At 43.2% G+C, this 18929-nt stretch overlaps 1 pseudogene; it reads left to right on the top strand.

Annotated features, from left to right (window-relative positions):
- Window positions 1-180: 180 nt before the first annotated feature.
- On the top strand, window positions 181-14707 carry LOC130561755 (splicing factor U2AF 65 kDa subunit-like; annotated as a pseudogene).
- The last annotated feature ends 4222 nt before the right edge of the window (window positions 14708-18929 follow it).

The following is an 18929-nucleotide window of genomic DNA, read 5'->3' as shown; positions in this document are numbered from 1 at the left end:
AAATTATGAACCAATTGCAAAGTGAGTCCGCCTACTAAATACAATCGACAGCATTCTCGGCCATTTAGAAATCACCTTCATGCCATGTGTTACCGCCCCCTGGCCACGGCCACGCCCACGCCCACTACGCCGACCTGCAGCAGTCTTTTCTTTGACATGATTTTCTGCGCATGGTGAAATCGCAACAGCTGTATGTAAACAGATGAACAGCAGAGGTCTGACAGTGTCAGTTTACACGATAACATTTTCAGTGCAGTTAGTGTTTTATATGTGTAGGCTCATATGCGCGGTTTGCATCCGAGTTCATCAGATCATGTCCGATTTCGAAGAGTTCGAGAAACAGCTGAGCGAAAACAAACAAGGTAACGACATCTCGTTATTCATGTGCTGATGTGTTGAGTCTGTACAGATTTCACTGTGTGTCTGTCTGATGCATTTAACCTGCCTGTCTGTTCGACCGATCACAAACATGCATGAACCAACATGAACAGTGGGCAACAATTTACCATAGCATTGAAAACATTTGTTTCTAACCACATACAAAATTCATTGAATAAAAAAGTCGAAATTTGCTTCCACAGGCCAGTCTGCAATACTACTATTAATAATGTATTATATTTAAATATACAGTATATATATCAAAGATAGAAATTATATTAATTTATACTGTTACCATATGTCAGTCATCACTACAATTTTCAACATATAGCACATACTGCATTTATAATATTTAACACTGATATTAGACTAATGTATTTATTTAATTTATTAACAATACATTCAGATCATAATTTAATGCCATACACAAAATGGTGTACCATTTTACCATTACCAACACGACAGTATCACAATATTTTGAACAAAATGTAAAATGAAAAATTCAACAGATTTCCAAAACATTTTTCAGTATATTTTTTATATAACTTTCTTCATGTAAATTCAGAAGAATCAAACATGAAATAACATAAAAACAAAAATATAATTAACATATACTTACAGTGATATGTTGTATTTTGATATATCCTCATATCCCTAGTACCAGCATCTTATACCTAACCTTTTGTGCAATTGACATCATGTTTAAAAAACATTGTCTGTCATAGGCTTATATTGATCAGAATGAGCTTTATTACCAGGTATGTTTACACACACAAGGAATTTGACTTGGCGGCAGGAGCTTAGTGCAGAAGAAAGTGTACACATGGTGCAAACATAGTGCAAATATACATTAATATAGAAAAAATTTGAATTAAATACAAACAATAATGCACTATATACAAAAAGTGAAGAAATATAGACAAAAAACAACATATACCTTTTTTTAAGAGTTTACAGATGTGTTATTTACAGGTTTAACCTATTGTTTCTTACAATGTACAGTTTCCAGATGCAATGTGCAAGTGTGCAATGTGATGGACAGTGGGTAGTAAGAGCTTTTAATTGTTCAGGCTGAGTATAGCCTGCGGGAAAAAAACTGTTCTTGTGTCTGGCTGTTCTGGTGGTCAGTGCTCTGTAGCACCGGCCAGATGGCAACAGTTGGAAGAGGGAGTGAGCTGGGTCAGTGGGGTCCAAAATGATTTTCTTAGCCCTTTTTCTCTTTCTGGAGGTGAAATGATCTTGGAGGTTGGGCGGGGGGAACCAATAATCCTCTCAGCAGTCCTGACTGTTCGTTCTAGTCTCTTAATGTCTGATTTAGTAGCTGAACCAAACCAGACAGTTATGGATGAGCACAGGACAGACTCGATGATGGCCGAGTAGAACTGTGTGAGCAGCTCCTGTGGCATGTTGAATTTCCTAAGCTGGCGAAGGGACCAGCGAACCTCTGCAGGGCTTTTTTAGCGATGGAGTCTATGTGCGTGTCCCACTTCAGGTCCTGAGAGATGGTAGTGCCCAGGAACCTGAATGACTCTACTGCAGCCACAGTGTTGTTCATGATGGTGAGTGGGGGGAGTGCAGGGGAGGTTCTTCTGAAGTCCACGATCATCTCCACTGTTTGAGCGTGTTGAGCTCCAGGTTGTTGTGATTGCACCAGACAGCCAGCTCTGCAACTTCCTGTCTGTAGGCAGACTCGTCTCCATTGTGGATGAGGCCGATGATGGTAGTGTCATCTGCAGATTTCAGGAGCTTGATAGAGGAGACTTTTGCAGTGCAATAGTTTGTATACAGGGAGAAGAGCAGTGGGGAGAGCACGCATCCCTGAGGGGCACCAGTGCTGACTGAGTGAGTCCCGGATGTGAGTTTACCCAGCTTCACTAGTTGCTGCCTGTCATGACTGTCAGAGAGGAGACGGGGATTCAATTGCAGGTAATGAGAACTTTATTAAATACAGGGAAAATAGGGAGAAATCAGTTTCCAGGCACCAGCAGCACAGTCCAGTAAGCACAAGATTCCTTCTAGTCCCACTCGGTCCTCTGGGAGCCGCGAGAGTCTGCGGGGAACCGACTCAGCCCTGCTGTATCCACGGGAGAGATGCACCTCCGCCCCGGAGGTTTCTCTCTGCCGGAGAAGAGTGAGATGTATGGTTGGTCCAAACCCGATGAGAGCTCAGTGCTGCCGGGTACCGTCCCGAGGGGAGAGAAGTCTGGAAGTGTGTTGCAGAGAGGTCCGGGGCGCCAGCGAAGACTGAGGTGCAAAACAATGAGGAAGTGTAGAAAACCAAGGCACTGGAGCAAAACAAAGAGAAAACTAAGGAACTAGGACCAAGACAGAAAACTAGGACTATGACTGAAAAAACTGGGGAATAATTATGACTATGACTAAGACTGGAGCAATAACTATGACAAGACTTAGACACTGTTCGTCAGGCAGGTCTGAAACAAACACAACGAGCTGACACTAGACAAGAGGACAAGAGGGAATAAATAGGGAAATCTGCAAACTAAGGATTGGCTACAGGTGTGGGTTAAATAAGAGAGCAGGGGAGAGTACTAATCGGAGAAGGAGCTACAGGTGTGAGTGATGAAAACCATTGAGTGAGGAAAGCCCGACAGGGAAACACGAGGGCGGGGCAGATGACGCAGACACCGGACACGTGGAGAGCTGTCAAATGGCAGGACACATGCTCCGAGAGACCCGGATCATAACAGTACCCCCTCCCCAACAGCGCCCCTGAGCGCTTAGGGAGGGGACTCACCTCGCCTCCGGTGGAAGTCCATGACCAACGACCTATCCAGAATGTCGCGAGACGGGACCCAGCACCTATCCTCTGTGCCATAACCCTCCCAGTCCACTAAGTACTGGAAGTCCCTGCCACGGCGACGAACGTCAAGAAGTTTCCTGACGGTATACGCCGGAGACCCGTCCACCAACCGCGGGGGAGGCGGGGCGACTGCTGGCAGGGTTGAGATGGGACGTGATAGCTTGTTTAACCCTTGAAACATGAAAAACAGGGTGAACTCGACCAAGATTAGGAGAGAGCTTGAGCCGGACGGCCACCGGATTAACCACCTTTGTGATGCGGAACGGCCCAATGAACCTGGGGGCCAACTTCCGAGAGGGCATCCGGAGAGGCAGGTCCTTGGTGGAAAGCCATACCCGCTGACCACAAACATAGGGCGGAGGAGAGACCCGGTGACGATTGGCCGCTGCTTTGGTTCTCTGAGAGGTTCGGGCCAAAACCCCTCTGGCTCTCGTCCAGGTGCGGCGACAGCACCGGACAAAGGCCAGAGCAGAGGGGACCGCAGCTTCGGGTTCCTGGGAGGGAAACAGAGGAGGTTGATAACCAACTGAACACTCAAATGGAGACATACCTGACGAGGAAACCGGGAGGGAGTTGTGGGCATACTCGACCCAGGAGAGCTGCTGGCTCCAAGAGCAGAGGTCGTGAGATGTTAGACAGCGGAGCTTACGTCCGAGATCCTGGTTGGCTCGCTCGCACTGCCCATTGGTCTGAGGGTGAATACCTGAAGACAGACTCGCTGAGGCCCCGATCTGTCTACAGAACTCTTTCCAGAACCGGGAGGTGAACTGAGGACCCCTATCGGACACAACGTCGACCGGCAACCCATGGAGACGAAAGACATGGTCCACCAACAGTTGGGAGGTCTCCCGGGCGGAGGGCAGTTTGGCTAGGGGAACAAAATGAGCCACCTTGGAGAAGCGGTCTACCACCATGAGGATAACGGTGTTGCCGCCAGAGGGAGGAAGGCCAGTGACAAAATCCAAGGCGATGTTTGACCAAGGGCGGGAGGGGATGGGAAAGGGACGAAGCAGACCGGCAGGTGGGCGGTGGGAGGGCTTACATTGAGCACAAACCGGGCAAGCCAACACGATCTGTCCAACATCTGTGGCCAATGAAGGCCACCAAAACCGCTGACGTACGGACGCCATGGTTCCCCGTACCCCTGGATGGCCGAAAAACTTGGACGAGTGACCTCACCGAAGGACTTCAGGACGCAGCGCAACCGGCATGAACAACCTGCCCGCAGGACACTTTCTCGGTACTTGCTTCCCTCGTCCGGCCTCCTCTACTTGCCGTTCGAGGGCCCAGGAGACAGCCCCGACCACCACCCCTTTGGGAAGGATGGCTTCGGCCGTAAGCTCTATCCCAACCTCTGAAGCATCAACTTCGACAATGAACTGTCGTTCAGGATCTGGAAAACAAAGCACAGGAGCAGAGACAAAACGGGACTTGAGATTGTCAAAGGCTACCTGAGCTTGGGGATTCCACCTGAACAAAACCTTGGTGGAGGTTAACGCTGTGAGCGGAGCGGCCATCTGGCCGAAACCCCGGATGAATCGCCGATAAAAATTGGCGAATCGCTGAAGAGTTTTGCGAAAGTCGGGACTGGGCCACTCGGCGACGGCTTTGATCTTAGACAAATCAGGTTCAATTCCCCTGGGGGAGATGACATGGCCAAGGAATGAAACTGTATCGGCGTGGAATTCGCACTTCTCCGCCTTGATGAATAGTTGATTCTCTAACAATTGCTGAAGAACCTCACGCACGTGTCGGGAATGTTCCTGGAGAGGGGGAAAAAATCAGAATGTCATCCAGATAAACAAAGACAAATCAGTTGATCATGTCACTCAACACGGCGATAATGAGGCCCTGGAAAACAGCCGGGGCATTGGTCAAACCAAATGGGAGAACCAAATACTCATAATGTCCCGTAGGTGTGTTAAAGGCTGTCTTCCACTCGTCCCCCTCATGGATATGGACCAGGTGGTAGGCGTTGCGGAGGTCTAGCTTGGTAAAGACCCGGGCTCCCTGCAGGAGTTCGAAGGCCGTTGACATGAGTGGTAAGGGGTATTTGTTCTTTACCGTAATCTCATTCAAGCCTCGATAGTCAATACAGGTACGCAGGGAGCCATCCTTCTTCTGTATGAAGAAGAAACCTGCCCCGGCTGGTGAGGAGGAGTGACGAATGAGCCCAGCTTGGAAAGATTCATTGATATATTTGTCCATGGCCTCTCTTTCAGGACTAGACAGGGAATAAAGTCGACCCTTGGACGGAGAAGTGCCTGGGAGGAGGTCTATGGCACAGTCGTAGGGGCGATGCGGGGGTAGAGAGGTGGCCCGCGACTTGCAGAACACGGTACGAAGGCCGTGGTACAATCAAATCAATGTGAGGATTATGCTGTGACAACCACAGATGCGCTAATATGATGGGAGTATTGGGGGAATCGAGGATGTACAGCGCAATACTCTCACAATGATTACCAGAAAGGTGAAGTCTTACGTGAGGGGTGACATGAGTTATGGTAGAGAAAGGTTGTCCCGCTAGCGTCATGACCTCGATGGGCTGAGAGAGTGGAATGGCAGGAATCCTCCATCAGCGGGCGGTTGTCTCGTCGATGAAGTTTCCCTCCGCACCGGAATCGAGGAGGGCTTTGCCGGAGTGACTGTGACCGGAACAGGTGAGTTGGAACCGTAGTTGGGTGCGAAAATGAGGAGAGGTTACAGAACAGGCGCCCACCCGGACTCTCCGTACTACGGATGGGCGTGAGCTTTTACCGCACACTGGGAGACTTGATGGTCCGGCTTACCACAGTAAAAACAAAGTCCTTGCAGTAAACGTTGCTGCTTCTGTTGCGGAGACAGTTGGGAACGTCCCAGCTGCATGGGCTCTACATCGGTGCCGGTCGTAGACATGGTTAGGGGATTGTTGACTTCCCGGGTGGTGTCTCAGGCTCGCCAGGATCACGGTGAAGGACGACGTTTGCTCCGGTTACTTAACCGGTTTTCAATCCGGAGACAGAGGTTGGTTAAGGCTTCTAGATCTCGTGGAGGGTCGAGAGTGGCGATCTCATCTGCGATGTGGGGGCTTAGCCCTTCCAGGAAGCGAGCGTGATAAGCCTCCGCATTCCAGTTGAAGGCGGCTGCTAATGTTTGGAAACGGATTGAGTAGTCGGTGATAGAGTTCCTGCCTTGGGTCAGGCGGGAGAGCTGGGAAGCTGCTTGATCCTCTCGAGCCGAGCGATCAAAAAGTCTTGTCATCTCTGCCCGAAAAGCCGTGAACGAGAGACAGCAAGGGGCCTGGGCTTCCCACACTGCCATGCCCCACTCGCGGGCGTGGCCAGTTAAGAGTGTGAGTACGTACGCCACCCTTGCTTCCTCAGTAGCGTAGCGGCGAGGCTGGAGGGAAAAAACCAGAGCACATTGAGACAAAAAAGGCCGGCAGGCATTGGGATTCCCATCATAGGGGGGAGGACTATTGACGTGTGGCTCCGGCTTGAGGGTAAGCGCTCGTGGAGAGGAGTTGGCAGCAGAACGGCTGACGGCGACCTCTCGTTGTAGTTCTGTGACCTGGTTAAGAAGGCCTGCGACCTGACCAGCGAGTATCTCTACATCCTGTGCAGTCGAATTCATCCGAGATGTCTGCTGTCCGATAGCGGCTCCCTGTTGGCGTAGGGAGCCAAAACGGAGGTGGTCCATCCCTGCTGAATCCCCAGATTGGTCAGCTCGTTCTGTCATGAGTCATGACTGTCAGAGAGGAGACGGGGATTCAATTGCAGGTAATGAGAAATTTATTAAATTAGTGTTGTCAAAAATATCGATATTTCGATAAGTATCGATACTGAAGAATCTGAAACGGTTCCAATACCCATGTCCCACGTATCGATATCAGCTGCGCGTTCCCGCTCTCTTTCTCTTTTCCGACAGTGAGTTAACACACACTGCACGTGAACGCATAACAACAGAGCCCCGCCTCCTCTCACATACAGTACTTGACTCGTTTGTGGCAGTTAAATCGTGTTTATGTTAGAAAAGATGGCCAGTCTCAGTAACACATCTGGCGTGGTGCACGCTCGTTACGCTTCCCGTGTTTACCATAGCGATCCATGTATGTGCGCTGATCAATAATTTTATCCACTCGTTTTATTCGCCCTGGTTATATGTTGTTTATGTTAGTACAGAGTCTCCGCAACAGTTCTCATGTTTAATGCACGCGTTTCTGTCTTTATGTGCGCTCATCAATGATTTCATCCACTCGTCTCATTCGCTCCGGTTAAAAGTTGTTAATGTTAGAAAGATGTCCAGTGCGGAGTCTCTGCAACACTTCTTGCGTTTAAGTTTGCGTTTCTGTCTATATGTGTGCTGATCAATGATTACAGTATGGGCCTATGTGAATAAAAGCCAATGTAGCCAAATAAAAATGTAGGCTATTAACTAACATTAACGAACAATGAATGAGCAATACATTTGTTCAAGTATTTATTAATCTCTTTTAAATTTTAGTTAAAAAATACAACTATTTATGTAAGCTCCCTTGTTGAAAAATCCAGTATATGCTGGGTAAGGTATGTTTTGATCGATGCTGGTTTGATCTTAAACCAGCTAAGAACCATCTTAAATCAGCATATGAACAGTTTAAACCAGCACAAACCAGCAAACCAGCATCAAAACATACCAAACCAGCATGGGCTGGTTTTTTCAACAGGGTCTGGTCCATTAATACTGACAAATACAACTTTGATTTTAAATAGTAAATGTATTCGTAAAATTAACATTAGATTAACAATTAATAAATAATGTAATAATATATACCTCATTGTCTAGTCTTGTTCAATTTAACTTCAAATAAAATTTAAAAAGGTCTATATTGCTATTGCTTATTAGGGCCTTATTGCTATGGCAGTTTATTCCCCGTGGTATCGAAAATGGTATTGAATATCGATATTTTTTTAGGTATTGAATTGAAGTTAGAAATTCCAGTATCGTGACAACACTATATTAAATACAGGGAAAATAGGGAGAAATCAGTTTCCAGGCACCAGCAGCACAGTCCAGTAAGCACAAGATTCCTTCTAGTCCCACTCGGTCCTCTGGGAGCCGCGAGAGTCTGCGGGGAACCGGCTCAGCCCGGCGGTATCCACAGGAGAGACGCACCTCTGCCGGAGAAGAGTGAGATGTATGGTTGGTCCAAACCCGATGAGAGCTCAGTGCTGCCGGGTACCGTCCCGAGGGTAGAGAAGTCTGGAAGTGTGTTGCAGAGAGGTCCGGGGCTCCAGTGAAGACTGAGGGGCAAAACAATGAGGAAGTGTAGAAAACCAAGGCACTGGAGCAAAACAAAAGAGAAAACTAAGGAACTAGGACCAAGACAGAATACTAGGACTATGACTGAAAAAACTGAGGAATAACTATGACTATGACTAAGACTGGAGCAATAACTATGACAAGACTTAGACACTGTTCGTCAGGCAGGTCTGAAACAAATACAACGAGCTGACAATAGACAAGAGGACAAGAGGGAATAAATAGGGAAATCTGCAAACTAAGGATTGGCTACATGTGTGGGGTAAATAAGAGAGCAGGGGAGAGTACTAATACCAGTGAGTGAGGAAAGCCCGACAGGGAAACACGAGGGCGGGGCAGATGACGCAGACACCGGACACGTGGAGAGCTGTCAAACGGCACTCCAAGTGTTCGACAAAACAAAGTACACCCCCCCCCGCAGGACACATGCCCCGAGAGACCCGGATCATAACAGCTGCCTGTCTGTTAGGAAGTTATTGATCCATTGACAGATTGGGGTGGGCACGGAGAGCTGGGTCAGTTTGTCTGAGAGAAGGTCAGGCATGATGGTATTAAAGGCTGAACTGAAGTCCACAAATAAGATCCTTGCGTAATTCCCAGGTCTATCAAGGTGTTGAAGAACATAATGCAGCCCCATGTTGACTGCATCATCAACAGACCTGTTTGCTCTGTAGGCAAACTGAAGAGGATCCAGCAAGGGTCCAGTGATGTCCTTCAGGTAGGCCAGGACCAGTCTCTCAAATGACTTCATAACCACAGACGTGAGAGCGACAGGTCTATAGTCGTTAAGTCCAGTGATTTTGGATTTTTTGGGGACCGGAATGATAGTAGAGCGTTTGAAGCAGTGGGGAACTTCGCACAGCTCCAGAGATCTGTTGAAGATCTGTGTGAACATTGGGGCCAGTTGCTTAGCACAGACTTTTAAACAGGCAGGTGAAACATCGTCTGGGCCTGGAGCTTTCTTGGTCTTCTTCTTATTAAAGTCCCGTGGAGCTTACTTGGTCTTCTTCTTCTTGAAGACCCGGTTCACATCCTCTACACATATCTTAAATGCAGGTAGAACGGTGGGGGAGGCAGGAGGGGGGGTTGCACGGGGGGTGGGTGAATGTGTGAAATGCAGATCAGAGTGGGTGTGGAGTGTGAGTCTGGTCTTTTCAAATCAGCAGTAAAACACATTCAGATCATCAGCCAGTTGTTGATTCTCCACAGACTGTGGGGGTGGTGTCTTGTACTTGGTGATGTTCTTCAGACCAGTCCATACTGATGCCGGGTCGTTGGCCGAAAACTGGTTTGATGTTGATGAAGGAATCTGAGAAATACTGTATTTACAGACCAGAATGTCACAGCAGTCACTACAACTGCAACCACCTAGAACACTTACTGTGGCATCTGCATTAAAAGAATGATATATAGTGTTAAGTAAAATTCTCTTCAATATCGGTCCTGCAGAGAGAATGAAAGCGCTGTAAGAAGAAAGAATCACAAGAAGAAATGCCGCAGCTGGAGCAGAGACAGAAGCAGTCGCAGCCGAGGCAAGCGCAGCCATAGTTGAGACCATCGCAGGAGTGGCTCTAGAGATCATTAAAAACACAGGTGACTGATGTGTGCTTCCTGTTCAACTTTAAAATGTGAAGCACATGTCTACTACACTGATCTTTTAATAACATTGTTGGCACTTTCGTCATGTTCTCGTTTTTATTTATTTTCTCAGCTATTCTCCACGCCGATCAAGAAAGAAAAAGGTGTCAAATATTGAGATGTTCCTCCTCCAGGCTTTGAGCACATCACTCCAATGCAGTACAAAGCCATGCAGGGTGTAATACACTGGACTGGTGTTTCCTCGTCTAGCTTCCCGCCTGTAATTATCCCTTCCACCTGCCTAGTGTAATTATCCCTTGTTAGCTCCCCTATTTAGTGCCCTTGTGTTTGCTGTCCTGTGCTGTTTCGTTTTGTTTGGTTGTTTGCTTAGTCTTGACCATACTTACCTCGTGTCCTGATTCAAGTGCCCCTAGTCTTGTCTGTGTTCCTGAAAAGTGTCAAATTTAGTTAATCCTGTTTTCTCTTGGTTTTGCCCCCTAGTGGGAAGTCTTTGTTTTCGAGTTCATATTTGTTCAGTTCTCGTTTTACCCCATCGTGGGTCTTTTGTTTGGTTAAATAAAGTTTGAGTTTTTGTACCTGCCGCCTGCTCTTGGGTTCTTCATCTTGACACCGATCGTGACAAATAGATCCTGCGATAATGATGGGAAATGAAGCCTCAAATGAAGCACCGGACTTTTCCCCTGTTTCGAGATAAGATTCAAAGCTTCGAGAGTGTCGAAAACAGTGCCATCTGTTGGTTAATAAAACATATAGCAGACGCTTCTGTAAGAATCTCCGTCAGATGAAGCAACCAGCAGATGAAATTTAGATTAATTAAAAAAAGCTCTGGGCTTCGAACGTTCTGACACGCAAAGCGAAAAGCGCACTTGACTGAGCAGAAAGTGAAGCTTCGTTTGTCATGATGGTCCCGTGATTTCTCCTTTAACAACACAAGCTTCGAATCGAGGCTTCATCTGGCATGCCCATTTTTGCTCGACACAAGCTCCGAAGCCTCGGTTCAAATGTCACATCACTACCCTGCGATCATATTGTCATTCAAAAATTTCAAAGCCAGTGCATTATTGTGTTAAATAAACAGAATTTTGCTACAAAGTGTAATTGAAAAAAATTAAAAGCTTTAAAGGAAAACACCAATTGTGTTCCTTTAGTTTATTGGTAGAGCATTGCCGTAGAAATGCAAAGGGGTTTAATTCACCAAAAACACACATACTTTCGAACAAAGATGTTTTTGTCCGGTCACCAAGAGCTGAAAAATGTTCAACTTTGGAACTTTGTTATCTTTTACTAAGCCATCCAATCACAGTGCAGGAGAGGTGGGACATATACCACCATCAACCAACCATTACGTCAACCAACAATTACATATGTCTGTATGCAACTGAAAAACCCAGAAGTTAAAATTTCTGTCTCCAAGTATCCATTTTTGTCCCTGTAAATCCTTTCATAGAAATGGAATTTCAATGTATTAAATTATCTCATATTTGCATTGAATATTCATTCTCATGAGAAAAAAACATTTAAAAACTGCATTTTTTTGCAACTTTTTCATCGTGAGACTGGATTCCTCTGAAGTATTCCTTCTTTCTCAGTTTCGCTCTGTGGATGAAAACACTCAAGCCATGGTTTTTGACGGCATCATCTTTCAAGGACAGTTGCTGAAGATCAGACGTCCTCATGACTACCGTCCTCTGCCAGGCATCTCTGAGCAACCCGCTTTTCATGTTCCAGGTCAATGTTCTGTTGGTTTTTTACCTAGTTTCAATCATATTACAACTGAGTAAACAACAGTGACCCCTTTTGAAATTTCAAAATATCTTCTTTTGTGTTTGTGTTTATTATATTTGATAGCATGTGAGTGTGAGCTTGTGTAACGTCTTTGTTTTTCAGATGTTGTGTCTACAGAAGTGCCAGACTCCCCTCATAAACTCTTCATCGGAGGTCTACCATATTACATCAAGGATGATCAGGTTAGGTATCTTTATAGTTATTATCGTCCTTGGTGTGAGCCGGCTTTAAGGGGGGAAACTAGATGAAACTACACTAGTACATGAAACATTAATATACAGTATATACTTAATAAACATACCATAGGTCCAATAATTACAAGATCAATATCACAGTTTTACATTTGCTGAAGATTTAATCCATACTGACTATATACATCATATTTCATAAGCGAGATGCAGCGGTTTTGTTGCAGTGCGTTGGACCTACGCCGTAGACTATGTGTCGGTTTTAATTTATACTTCTGCGTCGTTGTCCGCGTCAACAGGCCATGACCACTAGGTGCCAATGTCCACGCACGTGTTGCTTGTGTAACCAAGACAAGAGCCGAATAGAAGCAGCTCGTTTGAGAAGCATTAGCAGTGATAGCGGCAAGTAAACAGTCACTTTTGTTGCAGCGTGAGATGTTAAATACAGAAGAACAAACTATTTACTTAAATAATTCATTCGGAAATGCATTTAAGTAAACATGACGCTATCGCAGAGTTTTTTTACCTGAGGGAGGGGTTCAAACAGACCAATCACAGCGCTTGCGGTCCACGTAGACCACCTTGAGTTGACGCGTTGTTACATTTTTGGAGAGGTGCGCGTCAGGCTACGGCGCAGGGTACGCGACTCTGCGTAGGCTACGGTGTAGGTCCTACGCACGAGTATAAACTGAGCTTTAGTCTACATGTCATAATAATAAGGAACGATGCTTCTAACCACAGCTCTGGACCTGTAGTTCCAACCACGCAACTTTGCGATGCTGCTTGTGATTGATCGTTGGAATGATGGTTTTGGGAAACACTTAAATCGTTGAACTATGTTGAAACGACGGAACTTGCGACCATAGTTGGCTAACGATGCTTTTGGTAAACGCACCCCAGGTCAGTATTCAAATATCAGAGGAACCCAACATCTTATAACCCATACATTTATCATTTTTAGGTAATGCACGAATAACATCACACAACATTAACTGAGTCGAAATCATAAAGGATAATATTCTTAATTTGTAATATTAATTGTAATAAGTATTGCAGAAATGAGAATCTATTGAAAACTGGATGTTTTATGAAATAGTTTTTAGATATTCACTGTGCTGTTGCATTTAGGCGGTGGCTGGTTTAAATGGAATGCAGCTCGGCGATAAAAAGCTCATCGTCCAGCGGGCAAGTGTGGGCGCCAAGAATGGCAATCCTGTAAGTGCCCGTCCTTCAGCATGCATCTTAACTACAGAGTGGTGCTGAAACAACAGTCCTTGTCACTAATGGTCTTGCCATAATGGCATAGTTACATAACTTCAGATGTTTTAAGATATCAGGTGCAGTGCTTCTTCTCTGTTTAGGCCGCTGTTGTAGAGACCCCGGTCACGCTTCAGGTCCCAGGCCTGCAGATGTTTGCCTACGGAGGTGTTGTGGCTGCTGAACATGGTCATGCCGGAAGAGCTTCTGGATGATGACGACTATGAGGAGATCCTGGAGGACATCCCTGAGGAGTGCTGCAAGTACGGCACCATGCGGCCTATTGAGATCCCGAGGCCTGTTGATGGTGTTGAGGTGCCGGACTGTGGCAAGGTCAGTCACTATAGCGGGAGAGATGAGAGAAAATGTGTTTTATTTATATTTAGTGTGTTTGTGTGTGTATATTTGTTTGATTTGAGATGTGGGTTTGGAATGACATCAGGGTGTGTAAACAATGGCAGAATATTTGTTGTGAGGTAAACACATCTTATAAACTGCTGTCTAGTTGGTTTCAAGCCGACCATATATCCTTTTTTAATCTGTAGTTTCTCTCTGTTGCAGATTTTCGTGAAGTACGTGTCTGCTGCAGAATTCCAGAAGGCCATGAAGGCACTGACAAGGACTCCAGTTTGCCAACCGTGTGGTCGTCACAAAATACTGTGATCCCGACATGTATCACAGACATGAGTTCTGAGGCGAGAGACATTAAATGTGCTCTTTGCACCATCTGCAAAAATATTATTTTCTACTTCATTTCTTTTCATTATTCACACCAAAAAAAGTAGACATTTTTAGGATAAAAGCTTCATTATATGTGGAAAAAGTGCTAACACTGGGCAACACAACAAAGTGTCAAGACATCAGTCACTCTCCTCTCTCCCATTTTAATAGTCGTTCACACCAGGGCTGTCAAAATATCACATTTTCACCACATAGTTATCGTGGCCAAATAAATTCACGATAATGATCATGTTTTTTTTTCATATTTGATATGAAATAACATAAAACATCATTAGAAACAAGGCTTCTACATCATATGGTTGATAGTTTGTTACTATTTTTCCATAAAGGTGAATATCCTGTAAACTTGACTGGGTCTCATATCACCCCAAATTCAACAGAAAATTATTGATTAATATTTATGAATAATACATTTTCAAGTTCAATCCAATATGTTTTCTTCCCATTTTTATATGTTTTGAACAGTAATTATCCTACAGCAAATGATCATTCTCAGATTTGCCTTTTTTAGTATTTGAAGATGATTTTTATTATTGAATTGTAATATTCATAATTAATGAGGCATGAGAACAGGACATTTTCCAGACAAAATATAATTTGTCATTTAATGGGTTTTTTTTGCCCCGGACATGTTCTTGACTAATTGACATTTATCAATAAACACTTTGTTGCATTCTAAGAGATATTAATGCTGCACATACTGTAAATGTGTTTTCTTTCTGTATACAGTTAAATATCAATAAATGCATTTCAATGAACAACAGGATACAGGAATGTTCTGCTGATATGTCAAATGTTGATTCTCTATAAGAAAATGGGACAATTTGGACAGCTGCTTATACTGTACCTAATTTTAGACATTTGGCAGAAACTGCAGAAAGACTTTCTTCCAAAACATGTCACAAGAAATAACATTTTAATAACCTTTTCTCTGTCGTGGACGAATGAAAATATCAACAGGAAACACTTGCTGTCTGCTGTGAAAATATGTGGTGACAAAGCAGTAATTCTGTTTAATGCAATTCATATTTTTCCCTTCTTTTGTCCTGACACCTCAAATATGCAGCCAACTTTAAAATACTATAAAAAAGGTCAGCTATATGAAGAACTGGACTTGTGATCCATCTATATTAATTCAAACGGCAACTGCAAATACTCATTCTAATGTTGTTCTGCTGTCACTAACCCATCGGCCTGTTGTCTCTACCTTCATGTCACCGTGAGCTGAGCATCCTTTCTACTGCACTCATTTCTCTCTTCATTAACTGAAAAATTCAGAGATTTTCTGAAACATTGAGAGAACTTTTGAGATGCCAAACTTGCTGAATTCCTTCCAGACCGGGACACTCAATCATTCCTACACAAAAAGCTCATACTGTTGTATTCCAAATACATTTCTAAGACATCCAGAAAATATTTTACAAATCTGCTTTTTGCAAATTTTGTGATGTCGACCCGCACCCTGTGCTTATGGTTTAAAGAAATGTGCTTTGAATGACAGCCAGATACTGTTTTAATGATCTCTCAAACTAGTGGTGCCCTCAGAGTGAAGGTATTGAATTTAATAGGTTACTAGCAGCACGTCTTTCCTTCCTCTCACGTGCCAGAAAGTGTGTTTGGCTCGACACGTGAGGATAAATCTCACACACTTGACTAAAGAAAAATGCATTGGAGGATGGCTCCTCCCACAGTTCCATCCCTCCTGTGCTGTCCGTGGATTCGGCACAAGGAAGAAGCTGTAGATTGAAGTGCTGCCAGATTTCATTTTCAAGAGTAACCTCCTCGCCTCACATGTGACAGAACTGCCTTCAGGTGCCTTTGTCTGTGCTGTCTTATTATTGCAGTTCATACACTGTATGCCATAGATTTGATCATCCCATTCAGTGACATGAAAGAGCTCTGTTCTTGGGAAATTAGATTGTGTATCGGCATACTGATCTAATGAAAATCGGTTTGACAAATATATTGTAAATATACAGTAGTGTTGTAGTTTTTTTTAGAGCTGCATCAATGTGTACCAGGGCTGGGTCTATGAGGGCATTCCCCCCCAGATTTGGCCCCCAATATATCCATCTGACAATTAAAATAATTAGAAATGAAATACTTATTATTAAATACTTACTAAATACCAGAGTTATTATAGTTGTGATTTTAGTTTTATTTAGTTTTATTAATATTTTAAATTAGCTTTTATTTTTTGTGTTATTTTTAGTTAAAGTTTTAGCAATTTTGGTCCATGCTTTTGTCATTTTATGATTTATTGGTTTTGTTTATTATTATAATTTAAGTGCTTTAAACTCACTTCAGTCAACATTTCAACTTTTCCTTTAGTGAAGTTTTTCCAATAATTTTTTGATCAATATTTTATTTGATTTCAATGGACAGGAAAGTTTTCAAAGTTTTAATTTTAGGAAATAAACTTGCTAAATACTTATTTGTATAATCTATTAAAAAATGATCTGTCAATTTAATCGCAAACAAATGTCAAAATTACACATGGAATGAACTTTTATTATATATCTGCCCTACCTGACGTGATTCTGCCTCATCTTGTCATGTCTTTCTTGATCTTGTGGCAGAATCACGGCAGGATCCCTTGTTATGTGTGGAGAGAGTCATTTTGACCCTTTCGGCCTTCGATACTCTCTCTGGTCCTTGTCTGTGTTCCCGCCCTTTTGTATCCCTCGTTATTGGTTGTTAATTAGTTCATGCCCCACACCTGTTCCCCTTTGATTTGTCCCCTTATTTAATGCCACTGTGTTCTCTGTCTTGTGTCGGATCATTGTACACTGTCGTGTTTCGTGTGGGTGAGGTCTTGTCCTGTTAAATGTAGCTTAGTCTTGTGTAATATGTTGTAGATGTTATTTTAGTCTTGTTTAGTGTAGTTAGTCTTTGTTCTTATTATACTGTTGTTTTACTCCCTCGTGGGTTTTTGTTTTGTGTGTTTTATTATTTATTAAAAGTCTTGTTTAACCCCTTACCCGCTGTCTGCGTTTGGGTCCTCTCTCCTTGTCTCACCTCACCCGAGAATCATGACACTACCAGAATATGTAATTGAACCCCCCCACCACCCATCTCTCCCCCCCAACAGTCGAGCCAGCCTAGTACAGGACTTGATGTGCACTATTGTTAACATTAAATATAGGCTTTGGTCATTGTTTCTAGTTGTTTTTGTTCAATCCCATTGTTCTGTGACACAATAAAACTGAACTTTTTTTCAAAAACTTTGGTTGAAACAAAATAGATTTTTCTTACAGTCAATGTCAATATTTCATAAAGTTTACCCTTATAATGCTCTTGTCAAGATCAATACTGTTCAGCTTTCTTATGGAAAGAAATCATAGTGATAAATTTTGTTACAGAAACATTATTGATCTTGGCACAAAGCACAACAATACTGACTGTAAATAATGTGGTGCAGTGCAATGCTACGTGCTAGCTAAGGCTGGTATTACTTATTTTCACATTTATCTTCAATCCATAAAACATTTTGAATAAGACAGTTGGCACAAAACATGTTTTGAAGGAGAAATTGGTCATTTTTTATATATGTGACCCTGGACAACAAAACAAGTAGCACAGGAACATTTTTAGTAATCGGCAAAAATACATGGTATGGGTAAAAATTAACGATTTTTCTTTTTGCCAAAAATCATTAGGATATTAAGTAAAGACCATGTTCCATGAAGATATTTTATAAATTTCCTACTGTATATGTATAAAAACTTTATTTTTGTGAGTGGATGGTCTGCTACAGTGCCTCAGATTAACAACTTCAAAGGCTATTTTCTCAATATTTAGATTTTTTTGCACCCTCAGATTCCAGCTTTGTAAATAGTTGTTGTTCCGCCAAATAGTGTCCTATCCTAACAAACCATATATCAATAGAAAGCTTATTTCTTCAGCTTTCAGATGATGTAAAAACCTCAATTTCGAAAAATTGACCCTTAAGGTTTTGTCGTCCAGGGTCACATATGTTGTGTGGTTTACATCAACTGTATTATTTATTCAAGTATAATGAAGTCCAAATTTGTTGTATTTAGCCATCAACAATTATACAAAAAAATCCCTATTTGAATATTGGAGATATTCCTTTATGAAGATTTGTTGTACTACAGTAAAAACGTTTCTTTCATCTGTTTTACCATAGTTTAATGACAATTATCCTGATTAAAATATATATTATATTCAATTCAATTTCACTTTATTTCTATAGCACATTTCAGTTCAACCTTGGTTGACCGAAGTGCTGTACAAGAGTAGAAAGAAGAAAAATTAAAAAATAAAACACATAAAACACATGTACATTACAAAGAATTAAAAGCACAAGAAAAGAAATGCGTTTTTAACTTGGATTTGAATTGGGCTAGGGCCTAGGGCAGTCCTTACGGGTAATGGCAGGCTGTTCCACAGCTTAGGACCAGCTACTGCGAAGGCTCTGTCTTCCCTACGTTTCAGGCGAGATTGTGGTATTCGCAGAAGCAGTCCATCTTGGATCTAAGTGACCTATCCGGATTGTAGGTGGTGAGTAAATCGGAGAAATACCTGGGAGCTAAGTTGTTAAGAGCTTTATAGACAAAGAACAGGATTTTGTAATTTATTCTGTAACGCACTGGGAGCCAGTGCAATGAGCGTAAAATTGGTGTGATACTATATGCTCTCGATTGCGGCTACCCGTGAGTAGGCGGGCAGCAGCATTTTGTACCATTTGAAGGCGGGAGATGGAGGAAAGAGGTAACCCCGCATACAAGGAGTTACAATAGTCGAGTCGTGTAGAAATAAAAGCGTGAATAACGGTTTCCAAACTTCCCCTGCTCAAGAAAGGGTTGACTTTGGCTAAGCTGGTACTGACTATTGTATTCATTTGCTTTCCTAGTTTG

The sequence above is a fragment of the Triplophysa rosa genome, linkage group LG11 (assembly GCF_024868665.1).
Source record: "Triplophysa rosa linkage group LG11, Trosa_1v2, whole genome shotgun sequence".
Taxonomy (NCBI): Eukaryota; Metazoa; Chordata; class Actinopteri; order Cypriniformes; family Nemacheilidae; genus Triplophysa; species Triplophysa rosa.
The sequence above is the reverse complement of the archived record's forward strand: the minus strand, read 5'-3'. Positions and strand labels throughout refer to the sequence as shown.